Source organism: Panthera tigris, chromosome A2 (genome assembly GCF_018350195.1).
Source record: "Panthera tigris isolate Pti1 chromosome A2, P.tigris_Pti1_mat1.1, whole genome shotgun sequence".
Classification (NCBI taxonomy): Eukaryota; Metazoa; Chordata; class Mammalia; order Carnivora; family Felidae; genus Panthera; species Panthera tigris.
In genome coordinates, this window is record NC_056661.1 from 93,949,368 (window position 1) to 93,971,182 (window position 21,815).

General features: G+C 37.9%; 1 protein-coding gene across 2 annotated transcripts in view; it reads left to right on the top strand.

Annotated features, from left to right (window-relative positions):
• CDK14 (cyclin dependent kinase 14) overlaps positions 1–21,815 on the top strand; it is a 600,313-nt gene that overhangs the window by 552,120 nt on the left and 26,378 nt on the right. The window lies entirely within an intron of this gene.

A 21,815-nucleotide genomic window follows, 5' to 3' on the forward strand; every position in this document is an offset into this window, starting at 1 on the left:
GGGAAGCATTGGATTACTGTGGCTTAAGCACAAAATAGGTGTTGGAAAGGGTTATGATGAGGCAGAAAAGTTGGGTTGTTACTGAGAAGAGTTTTGATTGCCTGTTCCAGGCACGTTCATTTTATCCTATATGCAGTTGGGGGTGGGGCCACAAGAAAGGAGGTTAGCCAAGAAGCAGGGTTCAAGCAGGTCATGGGTGAATTCATGACTGACTTTCCAAGACATAAGTTCTAGAGAGGAACTAGGAGAAGGGAACATCTTTTTTCTAATTTGTGTAAAGGCACACCGATATTGCATGTGGTAACCCCAATTGTCCTCTGTATTTTAAGAAAAGGACTCTAGCAATAGATATTTGTTCGTGGATTCAGTTAACATTCATTGAGCACTTCCTATATTCTAGACACCATTATAGATCTTGAGGATTCAGTGGTAAGTAAGACAGACACATCTCCACCCTCAGAGTCCAGAGAAAGTAAGCAGTGATGTTAGAAATCAAAGAACTACTTAGAAAGCTGTTGCCCTCCCCTTGGCCTTTCTCCATCCAATTCTACCCACCCTATAAATCCCAGTTCAGTTTTAGCCATCTTCCCCAGCAATAGCCCCTTCCCCAGAGCTCCTAGTTTAAAACTTTTCTTAAAAACTCTGATACTCAACTTTTTTTCTCATTACAGAAATAACATATGTTCAATATACAAATTTAAAAATGATGAAAGTACATAACGTAAAGAGAATATACTCCATAATCTCACTCGCTAAATATAACCACTTTCTGTTAGTATTAGTATAATGGAAAGTCTTATATATTACTTCTGTACAACTACCGATATATCATTGTCATCATCCTCCTCATCTTCATCATTATAAAATGGGCAAATTACTTCCAAAGTTATGGTTTTAGACTTTGTACCTGGAAAGGGCACAGAATTCTGTATTACAACTTCATTGAAATATATTTCACAGAGCATAAAATTCACCCATTTAAAGTATGCAGTTCAGTGGTTTTTAGTATATTCGCAGAGTTGTGCAAATATCACCACAATCTTAATTCCAGAACATTTTCATCACCCTAAAAAGAAACCATGTAGCCATTAGCTGTCACTCCACATTCACATATCCCTACAACCCCCATTACCCCAGACAGCCACTAATCTACTTGCTGTTTCTGTGGATTTGAAATTCTAGACATTTCACATCAATGGAATCATACAATATGTGGTCTTTTGTGACTGGTTTCTTTCACTCAGCATAATGTTTTCAGGGTTCACCCGTGTTGCAGCATGCATCAGTATTCTCCTTCTGTCTTTTCTTTTTTGTTTTCAAAGTAATACTCCATTCTATTCTTTTTTTTTTTTTTTTTTTAATATATGAAATTTACTGTCACTCCATTCTATTCTTAAACGACATTTTATTTCTCCATTCTTCAGTTGACAGACGTTTGGGTTGTTTCCACTTTTTGGCTATTATGAATAATGTTGCTATGAACATTAAAGTGGCTGCATTATTTAACATTCCCACCAGCAGTGTATGAGGATTCCAGTTCCTCCACATTTTCACAGGGTTCCTTTGAAAGAAGGAGCAGCCTCTACCCTGGAATAGAAGGCTCTCGGGTAGGCTGGATAGCTGCTAATTGTCCGTTCATTGTACACTGTATATAAAAGTTTTGTCTTCCAAGTTTATGGTAAAGTCTGAAAAACTGCTTTTGAGTGAATCCTTCTCTTTGGGGAAAAAAAAAACATTTGTATGGATTAATGTTCCTCACCAGAGGGACATATTTGACTATAGTCTTTCTTTCAGCAATCACACAAATCCAAAGGTGATTTTGTGTGTGTGTGTTTTCTTTAAATTCTGAGACAGAGAAAGAGCCAGAATTTAGATATCAAGAGTCCTGGACTATTACTGACCCCATAGAATCTGTGATAATTAAAATATTATCTTTGAAGGTTAGTTGGTTATATCCTTTAAGGGAAAAATATGTACATGAGATTTTATATTACTGAAGATTTAACACTCCTGAAAAAAAAAAACAGAAGTACAATAAGGCTGCAGGAGGAAATACTTTCAAAAGCAGGTTAAAGGTGAAATATTGGCTCAATTAAAGCATGAGAATGGGATCAGGATTAAATGACACATTGGTAGAGAACAGTTAAATTATTAAAAACAGTACATAATTATGTCTATGTCATCACATCTCTTTAAATCCACCAAAAATCAGCTAAAAATGATACATGAATTCAGCAAAGTCGCAGGATACAAAATTAATGTACAGAAATCAGTTGCATTCTAATACACTAGTAAGCAGCAGAAAGACAAAGAAACTGATACCATTCATAATTGCACCAAGAAGCATAAAATAGCTAGGAATAAACTTAACCAAAGATGTAAAAGATCTGTACACTGAAAACCATAGAAAACTTATGAAGGAAATTGATACAAAGAAATGGAAAAACATTCCATGCTCATGGATTAGAAGAATAAATATTGTTAAAATGTCAATACTACCAAAAGCAATCTACACATTCAATACAATCCCAATCAAAATTGCACCAGCATTCTTCTCAAAGCTAGAACAAGCAATCCTCAAATTTGTATGGAACCACAAAAGGCCCCAAATAGCCAAAGTAATTTTGAAGAAGAAGACCAAAGCGGGAGGCATCACAATCCCAGACTTTAGCCTCTACTACAAAGCTGTAATCATCAAGACAGCATGGTATTGGCACAAAAACAGACACATAGACCAATGGAATAGGGACTCCAGAATTGGACCCACAAATGTATGGCCAACTAATCTTTGACAAAGCAGGAAAAAATATCCAATGGAAAAAAGACAGTCTCTTTAACAAATGGTGCTGGGAGAGCTGGACAGCAACATGCAGAAGAATGAAACTAGACCACTTTCTTACAACATTCACAAAGATAAACTCAAAATGGATGAAAGACCTGAATGTGAGACAGGAAACCACCAAAACCCTAGAGGAGAAAGCAGGAAAAAATATTTCTGACCTCAGTCTCAGCAATTTCTTACTTGACCCATCTCCAAAGGCAAGGGAATTAAAAGCAAAAATGAACTATTGGGACCTCATCAAGATCAAAATCTTCTGCACTGCAAAGGGAACAATCAACAAAACTAAAAGGCAACCAATGGAATGGGAAGAGATATTTGCAAATGACATTTTGAATAAAGGGCTAGTATCCAAAATCGATAAAGAACTCACCGAACTCCACACCCAAAAAAATAACAAATAATCCAGTGAAGAAATGGGCAGAAGACATGAATAGACACTTGTCTAAAGAAGACATCCATATGGCCAACAGGCACAAGAAAAGATGCTCAAAGTCACTCCTCATCAGGGAAATACAAATCAAAACCCCACTGATACCACCTCACGCCAGTCAGAGTGGCTAAAATGAACAAATCAGGAGGCTATAGATGCTGGAGAGGATGTGGAGAAACGGGAACCCTCTTGCACTGTTGGTGGGAATGCAAACTGGTGCAGCTGATCTGGAAAACAGTGTGGAGGTTCCTCAAAAAATTAAAACTAGATCTACCCTATGACCCAGCAATAGCACTGCTAGGAATTTACCCAAGGGATACAGGAGTGCTGATGCATAGGGGCACTTGTACCCCAATGTTTACAGCAGCACTTTCAACAATAGCCAAATTATGGAAAGAGCCTAAATGTTCATCAACTGATGAATGGATAAAGAAGATGTGGTTTATATATGCAATAGAATACTACTTGGCAATGAGAAAGAATGAAATCTGGCCATTTGAAGCAACGTGGATGGAACTGGAGAGTGTTATGCTAAGTAAAATAAGTCAGGCAGAGAAAGACAGATACCATATATTTTCACTCATATGTGGATCCTGAGAAACTCAACAGAAGACCAGGGGTAAGGGGAAGGGGAAAAAAAGTTACAGAGAGGGAAGGAGGCAAACCATCAGTGACTCTTAAATACTGAGTACAAACTGAGGGGTTGATGGGGGGTGGGCAACCAATTTGGCAATAAATTTCATATAATAAATAAATAAATACATAAATCTGCTTTGGTAGTGCAAATAAATAAACTTTCTAAATCTTTTAAACATAATTCTTTTAAATAATAATAATACTCTTGGTCCTTGTAATAACTTGCTCCACTTTTATTTGAAAATATAGTTAAATACTGTTAAGTACTCCTCTGGTAAGCTCTTTGCCGTATGTCCCAATTAAGACATCCCTCTCTTTTTTCATATTGCAATTAAGATGCATGAGAATCAATAACAGCTACTTCAGTGTTAGTTCTAAACCCAAACTTTAGTAAGGGCAAATGTCACAAAGAGTATGTGGAAATCTCTTAAGACAGTTAGCAACTTCTTCCAAACATATTTATGAACAAGGTAATGTTCCTTTCACCATTAACCCCATAATTCTTCTCCTTTTTATTTGAAATATCACCTTCATTTGTTAAAGATTGTCATAATTTTCACATCAGAAAGAGTAAGTGAACCAACATCTATCGAGTGATCCCTGAATTCTGAGATTTATTGTCTCAGATTGTAATTTTTTTAAGAAATTTTGTTTCCCATAATGAAATGAAGATTTTAAAGAGTCACACTTGAATTTCTTTTATGTATTTAAACTCATACCTATGATTACTGATGATGAACAATGTAACAAAATGGAAGTGTTAATCAACTCTTTATAGACTTGAGAAGTAGTAGAGACTACTGTTTATCTCTTCCCAAACTAAGCAACTGAAAGCAATATCATAGAAATGACATAGGAATCATACCATTATCATGTTTAGAATAAGAATTTCAGAATCTCTAGTTAAAGTTTTAAATAAAAATTCCCAAGTCCAAATACTTTGACTTGGTGCTCATTATAGAATATGGTTATAAATAAATAGTCATTGGATGAAGACAAGAATTCCATTGCCTTATTGCCTCATACCTCAAAATAAGGTATAACTATGGAACAACAGAATATCATTATGTTGTATAATTGTTGATCACTTTAGAGATAAGAGATTCAAGCCTACTTTCCTTTCTGTAAACAAGAGGATGTCAGTAAGAGCATGTTAAATTTAAAGGGTTCATCTTTAATTTAGTAATGACCAAAGTGCCTTAAAGTATGCAGTTATTTTATTTTCTTTTTTCACACATGTGTTTTATGTGTTTGTAGTTAAAGAAGTTGAGTCATATTTGACACTCATGATTATTTCTGCTTTGATGTCCTATCTCTCTATTTCCTCTTTATAATTTCAGTTCATCACTAATGCCTTGAATAGATATCATTACCAAAATAATTCATTTGAATATACAGTGTTCAGCATGAAACATATCTTACTTCTTCCTTTTTTCTAAACAATTTTCTCTTAAACATAAGGATATTTAGCAAAGCTTCAATTATCTTAAGTTCCATTTCCCCAACTGAGAATGGTATTCATATGAGAATCCCAATTTTTTCACCAGATACCTGGAAATTTTTCTCTTGCCAGAAGGAAGAAACACAAGCAAAAATAAAACACTATAAAGCTTGACAGATGTACCCAACACTATTCATTTAGCATAAAATCATGGGTGACTTATAGTATCTTTCTCATTACCTTCTTGAATTCTGTTCTATTACTTTTCAGAAGTGAATCTTCTCTCCTGTCTATATCATTTAAGAGCTAAATGCCATCACAGTGGAGTTGGAAAGAGTATGGGATTTGGAGTAAGAAAATCTGGGTGCAGGTTCCAACTTTGCCACTTACTAGTTGTGAGTCCTTAAGTAAATTATGTGTATTCTCCACCGTTCCTTTTCCCTATTGGAATAAAGATGGCAAAACCAACCACTTCACTAGGATTGTTTTAAAGAATTGATAAGTTGCAGTTTTTATCCAAGGACTTATGATCCAAATTATACATCATGGGCATGTATCTTTCAGGATAGGCTAGGTTTTGCTATGGCTTACCATAACAGATGTTTATTTCTTACTCACATTTTATATCTAATATGAGTCATCGGGGGCTCTGTAAGAGACACAAGCTAACAGAGGCTACATCTCCATATGTCCCTCCTCAGTCACCTTGGCAGGGGAAAGAAATGTGACAAGATGATTACTGGCCCAAAATGAAGCAGCCACGCGGATGTGTACAGTTCATTGGTCAGAGCATGTTGAGTGTCCATGCCTAACTTCCAGAGAAGATAGGAAGGGTATTCCACTGAAGGTACAGAAGACAGAGAACTGGAAATTAGTACATAGTGCACTAATGACTGCCACAGAAATGTTAGCAAACATTAGAGATAACATAAAGTATTTCTAGGGAAGGATGAAAAGTCATTCCTGTTATTTCCTTAGATCCCAGAGATATTCAAAAAAAAAATCCCAAGGGAGGAAAACAAGTCTGGGGGCAAAAATGAGAGCCTTGTGTGAGTGTCAAGCATGGAAAGGAACATAGGTCAAGGATTTCAATAAGAAAAGAAAGTGAGGGAAGAGATGGTGTCAAAGTGAAACCAGCTGGGTCTCACGTGTGTCTTGAGATCAAGCCCCATGCTTCTGGGTCTGAAGAGGGTTGCAAACTGCAGCCCGAGTGAACTCCTCCACAGTCCTCTGTACGTCATCACATGTAGTATGTCTGCCCCATGCAGATGGCTTCATAGCCCCTGGACTCCACCTTTGTGCTCAGCTCCTGGTAGTAGGAACTGGTCTCACTGGTTGGTGTCTGGTCTCACTGTTGGCATTGTGTTCTTGTTTTGGCTTTTGTTGAGACTTCACAAGCCACTAAAACAATCATAGCAAGGTTTTCTATCCCTCCATTCTCTCAGAACCTCTGAAGAACATCCTGTTTTCTTGTTGCTTAAAAGTAAAGGAATTGAATCTCCCTATTATTTATACTTTTCATATAAATGAAAAAAGTTTAGATTTCATTATGCCGAATCCAGTTTTTCCTTAAACTTCCTCTACTTTGGCTTAATTGTAGAAGTGTTATGAGTTTGCAAGATGCTTGGGATCCCTTCTATATGTTTAGAATTTCTCTTCAGAATGTTCCCTCAAGAATACCACCAGTTGTCATTCAAATGGTGTGCATGTGGGTATGAGTGCATTGAGGAGAGGGAGATCAAAGGAAAAAGAAATGCAAAGCTTCAAGAAGGAGAAATGAGGAATGGCCTTGTTGCATCTGATCAGGTACAAAACTGTGGTCAAAATGTATGGATACTTTGAATTTGAAGCTCTTACTCCCTTCTTTATTATCACTCAGGGAAAGAAATGGTTTAAATTAAGTTGAATAAAAGTAAAATTATGTGGATCAGAGAACTAAAGCATTTCTGTGCAAATTCCCCTGGTCACCCAAACCAGCAAGCAGATCAATGGGAAAGAGCAAGGTAGAAGGAGATTTAGGTGTGCTTGCCATGGTGACCTTGTGCTAACTGGGAGAAGAGTCATCCTTGATTCCACACTTTCCTTTTCTCTCCTTAATGGGTTCCTGAAGATCTTCAGGCTCTTCCACACCTGCAGACCACCCCAGGTCCCAGAGAGACACCATAAACCATAAACCTTTCTTGTCTCTTAGGAAAGAAGGAGCAAATAATTCATGTGCCTAGGATGAATAGGGTACAAGTGTAGATAGAGTTTAACCAAGAAGATGAAACTGAGCAAGAGTCATTAGTATGCCAAGCTTCCAGACCAAGTTCTGTTATGCCACAATTCTGAAATGACAAAACCAAAGTAAGACCACAGAAGGCAGATCAGTCTGTAAAAGCAGATACAGGAGACCATGGGTTGGTCTTCTGATGATACGAAAAAACACTGTGATTGGTAAGAAAAACAAAACTTTGTCCAGAACATAAGAATATGAAATATTTCTCTAACAGCTGCAGCTTTCTCAACCATAAAATATAAAATGCCTGCCTTTTGCAGGTGGGGGGCCAGAGGCACAATAAATCCTCTCTAACTGCTCAGGTGAGTCCTCAGAGGGGATCATTGTCTGCAGGCCTCTCTGAGAGGGAAAACGTAGGTGGCCATATTAGAAACAATTGCAAATTCTTGGCTGATACTATTTTTTACCTTAAAAGGAAAAATAAGAGTTCAGGGTCATTGACAAAGCTATGAGAAGCTCTCAATAATGTTTATTTTCACAATGATAAAATAAATACGGCATATGAAATAAAGTGAAGAATGGGTACAATGGAATTCATTTCTATTTATCTGTTATCCTGCATTAATGTTGGTACCTCACTGATAATGACTTTAATAAAGAAGAAAAGAAGAGAAGAATGAAGGATTATGTCGGGGGAAAGAATCTTTGATTCAGCTCCTCATGTTTCTGAGGATCATCTATTCAGATCCCTATGCTGGGATCCACACCTCCCAGTTATGCTTCTCTTGCAGCAGTTGCCTTCATCAGATAGAATGGTCCAGGTTCCATCTTTCTTGAAGGAACACAACCCATAGACTGAATGAGATTTTTGTTTTGTTTTGTTTTGTTTTGTTTTGTTTTGTTTTGTTTGGGTTGGTTGGTTGTATTTTGATCATCGAGGGAGAGTGTAGGAAATCATGTAAGCCTTTTCCCCCTTAATAGAAGTCTCCCTAGACTGTGCCAGTTGTCCAAAAGGAATTACCTTCAAGTACTTAACTTTCACAGAAGCTATTTCCTCTGCAGTATGCTCTAAAATTGTGGCTAGATGGTGGAAATGCTCCTTGATGGTTCAACATTCTGACAGTCTAATCCTGAGATCCTTGACTGGGGTCCCTGGACCTACTAATGGAATTCACAAAGTTGGTGAGCCAACTTAGACTGTATGGAAAAAAACCTGACTGTAATTATAAAGATTGTCGTTTTCTAGAGAGAATTCTTGGTGTTCACCCGGTTCTTCAGTTTGGCAGTGACTCACAAAGTTTTAAGAATCATCACAGTCCAAGTACTCTGTGCCTGTTCTCCTACTGGCAGTTGCATTTATCAGTGTTTTGCCCACTGAGGAATTGGTGAGAGTAGGAAAGAGGAGGTACATTAAAGAAATTTTTTTTGTTGGTGAGAAACATCATAATCTCAGATTCTGAATTAAAACTGATGTTTTCTGGGACACCTGGGTGGCTCAGTCGGTTGAGCGTCCAACTTGGGCTCAGGTCATGATCTCACAGCTCATGAGTTCGAGCCCCGTGTCAGGCTCTGTGCTGATGGCTCAGAGCCTGAAGCCTGCTTTGGATTCTGTGTCTCCCTCTTTCCCTGCCCGTCCCCCACTCACACTGTGTCTATCTCTCTTTCTCTCAAAATAATAAACATTTAAAAAAATTTTTTAAAAAACTGATATTTTCTGTTACATAGCAATGTGACATTTCCTGTGTAATCTCGTTAAAAACTCATAAAATGATGCAGTTAAGTTTTTTGCATTTTATTGTAAGATTTACCTTAAAAACATAAATATATATAAGGGTGTAATTAATTACATGTACATTTAGAGGTGAAGTGTACTGATAAATAATAGGATGGATTAATGGATGGCTAGAACCATAGGCAGATGAATAGATATATTACAAGGCAAATATGTCAAAATGTTTATTGCAGGATCTATATAGTGGATATGTGGATATTCACTGCATAATTCTTTTGTTTTTCTGTAGGTTTGAAAAAATATGTGATCATGATATTTAGAATGCATGCAACTGTGTTTGAAAATTTTAATAAAATTGTAATAAGTATATAATCATAATATTTAGAGTACACACAATTGTAAAAGCACCACAGACAGAATAAGAGTGAAAAGGAGTGAATTTTGATTTCACAAAATTTTACAAAATCTGATTTTACAGATTTTATCTAAGTTGATTTTACAACTTAGATATTTATTGATTCAATTTGGAGGCAATTCTTAGGGGAACCTGGCTGGCTCAGTCAGTAGAGAATGTGACTCTCGATCTCAGGGTTGTGAGTTCAAGCCCCATGTTGGATGTGGAGCCTACTTCTAAAAATTGAATAAATAAATAATTTGGAGGCAATTCATTAGTACCTAGAAGTAAATGTACATATTTTCAAATTTCAAGTGAAAAGATTTTATATCAAGACGGATTACTGTGATATATGTGTAGTGCTTAGAAAGATAGCCCTCCAAACAGTGACTGTGATTGCATGCATACTTTTCTAACAGAAAGTTCTTGTTGCCATTAATTGTTTCCTAGTCTCTCTAAATATTTCTTTGCTTCATTTCACACCATTATTCCTAGTAATTTCTCTCTGCTTTATGCCTAAAATCAATACATTATAATTTTTCTTAAGAAAGTACTGAGAAAGACAAGATTTTACTTTACCATGTTAATCCAAGTATGAGTGGTTTTACATCCTGCTTGCACCGAGGTACTCAATAATTAATTATGAGAACTCTGGCCCTATGTAATTGATTATATAAACTCTAGCACTAAAACTCTGGAGGTCAGTAATTAGAAAACAAAAGAGCTTTTCCATTTTAGCATCTCAGGCCCTGCTCATTGTGCATGACATCTCATGCAGAGCCGCCAAATGGAAGAATTGCAAGAGACACATAACCAAAACAGCTTAGTGAAGCTAATGAGGGTGGGTGTGTTTTTCCCCCACATTTTTATATTTCTTACAATGTACATCTATTTAATTATTACGTTGAAAATGGAACTGGAATGATTTTACCCCCTGAAAGCAACAAAGTCACTAGATCAGTGTTTGTTTTTGTTTTTGTTTTTGTTTTTCCAAATGGCCCCAGTGTTCAAAGTCAGAACTTTTGAAAGGACTTAACAGAGCATCATGAGACGTGATAGGTGCTTAGGTACAATTTTAATGCCAGCAGACTGGAAAACAAACAGACAAGGCATGACTCTGTTCTTTAGCATCTGTGTGAAGAGGAAATAAGATCTTTCTGGATGTGCTCTGCTCACAGGTGTGGAAGGGAGGATGTCACATTCCTGACTTAACCACTGTGTGTGGGATTCTGGTTTAGGACAAGGTGAAAAAGTGTTGCATTGCCTCCCACAGTAAGAGCTCGATTCCCCTAATTCCATTGGTGCTTTTGTTTCAGTCCACCACAAGTGGCCACTAAAAAAGCATGAAGCATCCTCTAATCCCATGAGCCTGTGTGTGCCAGCTACTGTCCCTGCATTCTCCAGCTCTGTTACCATTGGAAGGGAGAGATTGACCCAGCCCTGCAAGTGCTGTTCTTTGCTCTGCCGCTGAGCCACTGAGCTGTTGGCACTTTAATTGTTTTATACTAGGAGGAAACCAGTTGTGTTGATGTGAGTGTCTTATTCATCAGACATTACAGCCTTCACATTTTTAATGAGCTGAAACTCCTAGTCCACGATGTGCAACCACAGTGAATCAAGGAAAGAGCATAGTGATGATGTTTTCTAATTTATTGCGGTTGCTCTTTAAAAGATATGACAGTATTTCAGAGCTCCAAATGCTGCAATTTGAAAGTCTGTCTGAGGTCATGGGCTAATCAAAAACAGTAAATCATGTTCGACTTACAAAGGACAGCAGAGCAGTGAAGCTAGGAGTTAGTGCACATTTGTTTTGTCTTTTCCTTTTAAATGCATATGCAAATATAAAGACACAAGTGAGCAAACTATTTAATGAGTACCTAAGGCATCTTTCTGGTGGGTAGTGATTGATATGGGGGTGGGGAAGGGGTGTCCTGTGCAGCAGAGTATCGGGCAGTATTTGCACTTCTTGTCATTTGAGAATGGCAGTCTTAGCCTCCTCCTCCGAGCCATCCTGCTCAGGCATGTGTGAATTTAAAAGATGAATTTATTGAAAGTACAACTGAGAATTATGGTAGAGAACAAGCTGATGGGTTTGAATTCAACAACCGCATTAGAGCAGAATTGGACCTACCATGGCTTCAGTAAAAAAAAAAAAAGAACTTACAGAGGAAGGTCTAAAACACTCAAGGAGAGATGAAAAATCCCTTGGAGGCTGAGAGAAGGAAGGTCCAGATCCCACCCTCTTTTCAGCAGATCTTTTGCCACTCTCCGTGTTTAGCATTTGTAACACTTTGTGACACACGTTTTGAGACCAGAGCGTCAGCATGTCTTAGTTTGTGTACTAAAGTGCCGAGTTTGCTGGCTCTGTCTTTATAAAGTTGGAAGTAGCAACTTGTCAACCCTGTTGTTTCTGTGAGGGTGACCAATTCATTGTGATTTGCTCCAGTTTTAAAACTGAGAGTCCTCCATCCTAGAAACCCTCCTCGGTCCTGGCAAGCCACATCACAGTTGGTACCCCCTCATTCTTCGAAATGCCGTGGCTCCTCTAGTGAATGCAGGGGGATTTAAACCTGGAACATAACCTCCTGCTGCAGCTATGCCAGAGGACATTGAGCCAGTGACTAAAGGAGTAGAACTTAAACACACACACACACACACACACACACACACACACAACTCCATTTTATAAAATCTGTTCTTATGGTCGTGGTCCTATTTTTTAAGGCACTTTCATTTAATGAGAGAATTAATGGAAATATACTTTGAGAGAAGATGCTACCTGAGCACAAAATGCTAGTATTTATTTCTCATGACATGTGTTCTGTAATTCTCTCTCTCAGAGCTCATCTTGGCTATTAGATATAGCAACTTATGGAGCGCCAGGCTGGCTCAGTCGATAGAGCATGCAACTCTTAATCTCGGAGCTGTGAGTTCAAGCCCCACATTGGGGGTGAAGATTACTTAAAAACAAAATCTTAAAAAAAAAGATATAGTAACTAGTTATAACAGTATAACCAGTACCAAAATACTTTGGTTGTAATTTTGTGGAGATGCATATCAGATGACTTTACATGTAGATCATCTTAGTTTCCATGACTCAGCACTTAGTGATTTGTCCTTGGTCTTCATCGGGAAGTTGTTCATTGGCACTGTTCACATTGTGAGGCTGATACGTGGGCAGGGGTCGGTGCCCAGTGAGCTGGCTGTCCAGCGTCCGCATCCCCCCGTCCTTGTTTGGACCCTTCTCAGGAAAAAAATGTTGCTATGATAGTGTCTACGATGTGTCGTTCTGTGACAATATCAGAATGTGCTCCACAAGAATAGATGTTTCGGCTAGAATATGATGTCCATTTTCCTACCTGTGTTCAACAGAATACCTCAGTAAAAATTATATGACTTATGGAAAAAAAACAGAGTAAGAATTTTTTTTTCAATTTGGTAACCATAATGTCTCAGTCTATTAAGGCTGCTATAACAGAATACCACAGAATGGGGGCTTTATAAACAACAGAAATTTATTTCCCACCATTCAGGAGGCTGGAAGTCCATGGCACCAGCAGATTCATGTCTGGACCCTCTTTCACTTCTTTCCTGTGTCTTCACATGATGAAGGGGTGAGAGAGCTCTCTAGGGTCTCTTTAATAAGGGCACTAATCCCATTCATGTGAGTTCCACCCTCGTGATCTAATCACCTCCCAAAGATTCCATCTGGAAATACCATCACACTGGGGATTAGGTTTCAACATAGGAATTTGGGGAGCATACAAACATTCGGTCTAAAGCACATAGAACTCACAAAAGCAGTAAAAACACTAATAAAAATACTAGCATAGCTTACAGGTGAAAGAAGATTGATGGAAGGGTTAAAGATATAGAATTTTGGATGGCAGAGCAAAATGTGCTAATATCAAGAAGACATGTGCAGTAAACAGTGAATTCCAAGCCAGAGCATGTGGCCAAGCCAAGCCAAGCAGAAGCATGTGGGTAAGTGGATGGTAGGTAGGGTACCATGCCCCTCTTCAACTCACATGCAACTGTTTTTATGTCTCTGACATGTGGCTGCCGTGACTTGGTGGCTCAAAACTTCAACAGTAAATCTACATCTCTCACATGAAACCATCTGACTTCTGGTTTCTGCTGACACCGTTCTTTATCCATCCTTTGTAATCTAACTTCGACCACAGAAATTTATGTTTTAGCTTTGCAGATTTCTGCAATACAATGGTTCACTAGATAGAATGACATTGTAGGTGATCATATTAAATTGAATTCAAAACCCTTAGCATGAAAACTTCTTCTTCTTCAACACTTTGGATAATAGTACTAGGCAGGTTTTCATTTGAAAGAAAAAATTCCACCCAAAATGAAGTCTCAGATCTCCTCTCAGATCTTTTAATGAAAGTCAGACATGAATCCTTGTCTTTCTCTGACTGCTAAATACTTAGAAGTAGTTTTATATTTGTGTGTGTTTGTTTTAAGTTGTAAAAAATTTGCACACTGCTTGTCTATATAGCTTTGTATTTGGTTTATTTAAATATAGTTTAGTAGGACTGTAATATATAAGGAAGGTGAAAGTCTGAATCCTGTTTAATTAACTTATCCCACTTGGCAGCCAGTCAGTTATAAAGGTATGCTGAGCAAATAAAGCTTCAAATGTGAAATCCTTGGAAAGAACAAGTCCCATTTGGTAAAGGGTCTTCTATTCTTAATTTTGTCATTAAAATTATTTCAATGAGCTATTTCAAACCTCACAGTTATGTATTTGTATATGTGGACACATGATTATATAGATACGATTTTATAAAAGATTTTGTAAAAGACGGTTTGTGTCTTGGATGCTCTTAGAAGATCCAGATCAGTACTTTCCTTGTCTCCCTGCACTTCTCTTGACCTTCATTGAGACAGGACATGCTCCTAGAATTGCCATCCACATGGGTCTAAAATATGACTAGTCTTTTACATTTACATAAATCTGATTTAATAAACAGTCACACCAGCATTCTTTTCAGTTACCACTAATTATACATCATACAATGCCTGGTTTTTAATGGGGATTTCAATAAATGTTCACTGATAGTGATGATTATTAAAATGATATGTTAAGTTTCCTTGTGTGAGAAATGCTCTGTTTGAAATGTGAGACTTATAGCTTTGCCTAAAATTTTTTAATTAAAATCTCCGCTTTGGCATGAAGCTTAAAATGTGCAAAGTCACTGCAATTAGTGCCTTGTGCATCCATATGGATGTTACTAAACGGCTTTCAACTTAAAGGATTTGAGCTATTTTGAATGATGGACCTTCTGTTAAGCTTAAAACAAAGCCTGTCTATCTCTGCATTCATTTTAATTAATATTCTCTTGCTGGTCTCAAAGATGTGTTCTCTTCTGGGGGGTGGAGGGATGGGGAAGAAACATGATTATCATAAGTCAGAAATAAGTTACAGAAGTAGGTTTGACTGATTTTCTACTTCCTTCAGGAAGCTCCCAAGGAGCTTCAATGCAATGTCAGAGAACTGGAAACCACTGATTTCAAATTTTCTGCAAGAAAACTATATTTCTAGCCAAATCATGACATAATTAAAGTCACTCAAAACAACGAAGAAATTAAGCTGTCCCCAGATTTTCTGAAATCAGTATAAAGATTAAAACTTAACCATTTTGAGTCTAACATTTATGTAGAATCTACAGTATAAAACTTGAGTATATGTGTTCTATATATAAAAATGAATATATGTGCCATATATATTCATTCATATATATACATATATATATGTATGTATATGTGTGCGTGTATATATATGTGTATATATATATATGCACATATTTACTTCAGAGAGATCCATGCTTGCCTATTGCTTAGGGTTTAGCAGGCTTATTTCTGGAGTTAATTTTCTATAAGTAGTGAATGCTGCTTGAAGGTGAATTAAGTACAAAAGATTAATTTCATTGTTTTTCTTAGTATTTTAAGCAAAATTAAACTCAAGGCAGCACAGCCTGGTAGGTTTTTACTTTCCTGGATATTTTCCACATGAAATCTTTTTAATGTGGTACTTGAGGAGGGGGAGCTTTCTGGACTATGTTTTCCATAATATCAGAATAAATTCTATAGACAGTTATATGTGTTAGCTAAGGCCCTGCTTTTCTAACTATTTTCAGACATCTCCCCTATAACCACTTTCCATTTGCCTTCAGAAAGATATTCACTAAGGTGGCCACTATAATCCTTTGACTATCATTTGACAATTTAGGCCAGTTTTGAATGCTGGTATAAAAGTAGACAACTAAGGGGCGGGTGACTCAGTCAGATTAAGTGTCCAACTCTTAATTTTGGCTCAGGTCATGATCTCAGATTTCACGGGGTCAAGCCCCGCATGGGGGCTCCATGCTTGGGATTCTCTCTCTGCATCCTCCCCTGCTTGCACACACACTCTCTCAAAATAAATAAATAAACTTAAAAAAGAAAAGTAGCTAGCTAAAATATCTTTATTGAGTTCTTAAGAATAAGATAAGTGTAAAAATTACAAAGCAGAATTGTAATTTACCAGAACATGTGGGTAAAATAATTTTTCTAACATGTGAATAGAAAGGCATAAAATTAGTAACTAGATTTGGCACAAAGCTAACCTAATTTTTCCACATTGTCTGAACTTTTAATTTTTATTCCTTTTTTTTAAAAGCATGTAATTAATTACCTATCTATCTTTAAATGACTCCTGTACCAGTGGTTTGGTTTCTACATTTGAAAAGAAGATTGGAATTGGTTTTATTTCAGATAAACAGATAAAAGCTAAACTTGGTCAAATGACATAAATTGTTTTTTCTTGAAGATAATTATTTCATAATTCTATACCATCTTTGCCATTGTGAGGCAGCTTTCCTTCTGTTAAATTTTAATAATTCTTCCCTCTCTGTTAGCATCTTAACAAAGAGTCTCTCAAACAGAAATGAGCGGATTACCCTACAGTTTCACATACATCCTGGTGAATATCCTGTTCACAATTTAGGCGATGAAAGGAAAACCTACAGTTGTTTTAATTTGGAATCAAAATAATCGCTTCTCTCCAGTGAGGCTTAGAGGAGAAAAAAATGGGCCAGAGTCTTCCTGTAGAAAAAAAGAAGAATACTTCGCAGAGAGGTAATGCAGCAGGGGGGACAAAAAAAGACAATAAAACAAACACAAAACCTTAGAGTGGGTAAATAGGCTAGTGGAAGAAAGGCCATCTGATCACATAGAAGCACCCTGAGCTGGGGTCTTCAGCTGTATGGTCCCGCTGGCGTGTAAACTGCATGTGTATGTGGAGGGGTGTGTGTGTATGTACACACAGAGATTTAATGGGGAGCACAGAGGGAATTAGAAAGAGCCTGGCCCGTTTTTAATTTGGGTCTGTTTGCTTGCATTTAGCACTTAAGGGCTTCTACATTCAGTTTGCTCAAAAGAGTGATGAAGCACTCCTTGCTTATGCCTCAAATCAGAAATGCATGAAGTGCAGCTGCAGAGATAATACATTTTCCCCAAAGGCTTTGGCTGAGCAAATTAGGTGTCAATGGGGTGCCTGCGCAGGCAGTACTCTCTCTAATTAGTCTCTTGAGCCTAGTTGGTGGCGGGTATGAGATGATCTAATCAATTGGTCTGTGTCTGATGGTTCGTGTAAAAATCCTACCAGGCAGACTCTCTCCCACAGGTCACCCACCTGCACAGCGGGACTGCTCATTTTCATTTTTCATCTCCTCTATCACATGATGCTGACAGTTGGTTTTAAGAAAATTGAATCCAAAAAATATCTAGTTCATAGGGCACATGGGTCAGAACAAAGTTGCATTATGGGTACCAGCGATCCAATTAATTAATATTTATAGCTGAGAAGCTCTATGTAGATATTTCTGAATAGGGATTTTATCAATAAAATCCAATTTCTTGTTTAAAACATTCATTTCTAGAGAAAGAACATTGCAGAAGCAGAAAGCAAGGTAAAAATGGCACCCATTAATCTGATGATATATAGACTTATATGTTGATGCGCACTTAGTTGAGCTTGTAAGTTATAGTCACTGTTCATTTGTGTTGCATATGTGGTCTATTTTAATAATCAATTAAATGTAAGGGAAGGATTTATGTTGCTATTATATTTTGCTTCTCTGTGAATGTCGTTTACCATCACTCCTTCCACCTACCTCCCCACATGTCAAATGTATGATTACATTTACATCTTGAAGAATTTTTCTAGCAGTAAATTGATGCACCTTATATATAGTCCTTGAAAATTGAAACTGATGCTGATGCTGCCCAAGGAGGGAGAAAGGCTGTCCCATGCCGCTGATGAACAGTGTCAGGCAGGATACTTGGCACAGTTTGGTCTACAGAGCCATCTCACAGAGATGGAAAAGAGGCTAGCTCTCATTGGCACTGCCTTCTTTTTTATTACTGGCTCTTTTCATTAAATGTCTGAGCCCAAACATAAGTAATGGACTTATCCATAATCACCATGTTCACCATTTATTATCCAATTACTATTATGCATTATCCTTTAATATCCAATTCTGCTTATGCCCTGGGTTAGGCACATGCTATTCTTCTAGAAATTACACTCGAAGAATCAGGACAAAGGCAAAGACAAACACCAGCAATGGCCAAAAAAAAAAAGTTGCATATCAACCAAACAGGATAGTAACATGCCCTGGCTCATGGTGACTACATAGTTTATTATTATGTCAGATCAGATATACTGAAAATCAGATCATTCAAACAGAATGTCATGAGGTTAAAAAAAAAAAGTTTGTCCCACAAGACCCACCTTTCTTGGCCAGTGATGTATCTGCCGATGTCTGACTCTGTACCCAGCACTGTGCTCTTTCAGTAAGAGTACAGGCACAGCGTTTGCCCTCAGTCAATGTGCCATGAGGGAACTCTACACCTAAAAATATATTCCACTCCCAAATTTTCAGATTCTACCCTCTCCTTTCCTGTTCGTTCAGCAGCGGTTTACTGAATATCTGAGCAGGGTTTCTTGGCTCTACTGTAGGGACACAGTAGTTAACAAAACCAAGCTTAATCAGAAACATAATGATGCCACCTGCCTCCTTACTTGCTCCCTCACAGGAAATGTCCCCACCCTGGAGGGACTAAATTAAGTCACTCGTTTAGGAGGTCAGCCTGGGAACCAGGTCTGCATTCAGTTGATGAAAGTGGTAGAATGGAGGAAAGCCAGCCATTGGCAGCAGTTGGCCCTTGAACAACACGAGTTTGAACTACTCAAGTCTATTTCCTTGCTGATTTTTTTTGATAAATGTAGAACACTACTGTAAATGTATTTTCTCTTCCTTACGGTTTTCCTGATAACATTTCCTCTTCTCTAGCTTACCATATTGTGGGAATACGGTGCATAATGCATATACAAAATATGTGTTAATCAACTATTCATGTTACCAGTATATCTTCCAATCAACAGTAGGCAGTTAGTAGTTACTTTTGGGGGAGTCAAAAGTTCTACGCAGATTTTCAGCTGTGCATGGAGCCAGTGCCCCAATCCCTACATTGTTCAAGAGTCAACTATATATCATTTGTGTGTGGTTGTAGGAACTCCATGCCTAGGTAAGCTCATGTTAAGACAAACCCACCACTCTCCCATTTGTCCAAGGTGGGCAGGCTTCCTGGAAGAGATGAAATCTCTGTCGAAGCAACATGGAAGACAAAGAGCATTTTTTTCATCTGCTTAATAAAAATGTCAAGTTTGGTAGCAGGGTTGGGTACCACCTGAAGATGCCTGTGGACAGGTGTGTTTGAAATGCTGCGGGGACAAGTGCTCTCTGTCTTTGATGTCATGGACCTCAGGAAAGATGTCAGTGCACAAGTCAGAATGCATGATTATGTGGGAGCAACAGGTAGAACAAAAGATGGATTTACTTCATTTCCCTGGAAGAACAAGGGGGGATGGGACAAACGCAGTTGTTCTCATTTAGTTATTTTTGCTAGGGTGGTGACTTATTTAAGAAAAGGTTTGATCAGGGTGCCTGGGTGGCTCAGTCAGTTAACCGTCCGACTCTTGATTTCAGCTTGGGTTATGATCTCACAGTTTCTAAGATTGAGCCCCGTATTGAACTCAGTGCTGACAGCACGGAACCTTCCTGGGATTGTCTCTCTATCCTTTCTCTCTCTCTCTTTCTCCCCCTGCTCACTCTCTCTCTCAAAATATATAAATAAACATTTAAAAAAGAGAGAGAGAGAGAGGTTTGGGGGGCCTGGGTGGCTCAGTCGGTTAAGCATAGGACTTGGGCTCAGGTCATAGTCTCGCAGTTTGTGAGTTTGAACCTTGTGTGGGGCTCTATGCTGACAGCTCAGAGCCTGGAGCCTGCTTCAGATTCTGTGTCTCCTTCTCTCTCTGCCCCTCCCCTGCTCATGCTCTATCTCTCAAAAATAAATATTTTTGTTTAAAAAAAGATTTGATAAAGGCATATCTGGGCAACCTGGCAGGGGTGAGGGCTGGCCAAGTGAGCCACAAGCAGCAAGTATTTGAGAAAATACCTGAGGAGTTTTGACTTAGTGATAGCAAAGGGCCTATGTGTGATATCCATCCAACCAGGCTTCTCACTCCACCCCCAGGTCTCTCCCAGAAACTTAAGGTAAGGGCTTTTGTTTACATTTGTGTCAGTCACTGAGGATAGGGAACTCTTAAGAATGGAATGTTACCTCTATCTAATACCATAAACAAAGTTTAACTCAAAATGGATTGAAGATCTAAATGTAATAATTAAAACTATTAGAAGAAAGCAGAAGTATTCATAACCTTAGATTTGACATTGGATTTTTAGATATGACACCAAAACCACAAGCAACAAAAGAAAAAAATGGATAAATTGGACTTCATCCTAATTAAAATTTTTTGTGCATGAAAGAACACTATCAACACAGTAAAAAGATAATCCACAAAATGGGAGTAAATATTTGCAAATCAAGGGATTAACATCCAAAATATATAAAGAGTCCTACAACTCAACACAAAAAGACAACCTAATTTAAAAATGGGCAAAGGACCTGGAATATATATTCTCCAAAGAAGACATACAAATGTTCATCAAGCACATGAAAAGGTGCTCAACCTAACTCATCATTAGGTAAATGCAAATCAGAACCATAATGAGGTACCAGTTCACCCCACTAAGATGTCTATAATCCAAAAAAAAAAAAAAAAAGGCAAAAACAGAAAATAACAAATATTGGCAAGGGTGTTGTAGAGAAATTGGAACTTTAGTGTATCACTGGTAGGAATAAAAAGTGATGTAGCCACTGTGGAAAATAGTTTTCCAATTCTCAAAAAGTTAAATATAAAATTTCCATATGACACAGCAATTCCACCCCTGGGTATTTACCCAAAAGAATAGACAACAGGTGTTTAAATACTTGTCCATGAATGTTCATAGCAGCACTATTCATAATAGCAAAAAGGCAAAAACAGTCCATATACACATCAGCTCATGAATGGATGAACAAAATGGAATATTATTGGCCATAAAAAAGAATGGAGTACTGATACATGCTCCAACATGGATGGATTGTGCTAAGTGGAAGAAGTCCAACACAACAGGTCACGTATTGTAGGATTCTGTTTGTATGAAATATCCAGAACAGGTGAATACATAAAGACTGAAAGCAGGTTAATGGTTGCCGGGGCTGGGGCAAGAGGAGAATGGGAGTGACTGCTTCAAGAATATGAGGACTGCTTTGAGGGTAGCAAAAATGTTTTGGAACTAGATAGAGGTGATGTTTGCATAACATTGTGAGTGTCCAAAATGCCACTACATCATATGCTTTAAAATGGTTAATTTTATGTTCTATGAATTTCATCTCAATGAAAAAGAAAAGATGGAAGGTTACCCTTCCATACTAAGTGGAGGAAATGAGTAGAGAGTCAGGAGTGTGCTGTTCCTAACTGTGAGGCTGGAACTTTCTGCTCTCTTGGTCAGAGTAGCACCACACATCAGTGAAGTTCTTGGCACAAACAGCCTGCATGTGCAGCAGGAGGACAGCTGTGCGGTGAGGTCTCAACAAAAGATCAAGGTTCCTTCTCTGCTTGGGAGGATGACCATGTGGCACTATAGAAGGGGACAAGCAGGCCTGACCAGGCCTCG